General features: G+C 50.9%; 1 non-coding gene across 1 annotated transcript; it reads right to left on the bottom strand.

The window, feature by feature from the left end:
• Positions 1-326: 326 nt before the first annotated feature.
• On the bottom strand, positions 327-433 carry LOC120663083. The gene has a single exon (XR_005670308.1). It is a non-coding gene; the product is annotated as a small nucleolar RNA R71 (small nucleolar RNA).
• Between the last annotated feature and the right edge of the window lie 360 nt (positions 434-793).

A 793-nucleotide genomic window follows, 5' to 3' on the forward strand; every position in this document is an offset into this window, starting at 1 on the left:
CTGCCAATGTGGCAACTGGACCCAACGTTGATGTTGGGGACGTGAACTTTGAGCTGAAGTGCAGCCTCATAAACATGGTGCAGACTAGCCCATTTTGTGGCAAGCCAAACGAGGACGCCAACGCCCTTCTCCAGAACTTTCTGGAGTTATGCAAGACCGTAACCATACAGGGCATTACGGCTGTCGCCATCAGGCTCCGCCTATTTCCCTTCTCCCTCCTGGGGAAGGCAAAACAGTGGTTTTATCAAAATAACGAAGCCATCAGCATGTGGGACAAGTGTTCCACGTCGTTCCTCGCCAAATTCTTTCCATTGGGCAAAACAAATGCCCTACGTGGAAGAATTTCAAGTTTCCAGCAGATAGGGATGAAATCCATCCCGAAAGCTTGGGAGAGACTCCAAGAATACATACTCGTCTGTCCTCATCATGGGATGGACGAGTGGCTCGTGCTCCAAAGTTTTTACAATGGGCTAACAACTACATCCAGAGCCCACCTTGATGCTGCTGCTGGAGGAGCCTATCTGGACCTGACAATTGCCAAGGCTACGGCCTTGATTGAAAAGATGGTCTCCAACTAGGGCTAGATCGAGGAGCGTTCCCAGCCCAGAACAAAGGGCAGAATGCATACCGTCAAGGAGACGGACATGCTCGTCGCCAAGCTGGACCTCTTACTGAAGAAACTTGATGAAGGGAACCGGCAACAGACGCTCGTTCCCGTCCATGCCATGAACTCGTACTTAACGTGTAAGGTTTGTGGTGATGGTGGACACTCGGGGAATGATTGCCCTGAGAC

This window comes from Panicum virgatum, chromosome 2N, assembly GCF_016808335.1.
Source record: "Panicum virgatum strain AP13 chromosome 2N, P.virgatum_v5, whole genome shotgun sequence".
NCBI classification, from domain to species: Eukaryota; Viridiplantae; Streptophyta; class Magnoliopsida; order Poales; family Poaceae; genus Panicum; species Panicum virgatum.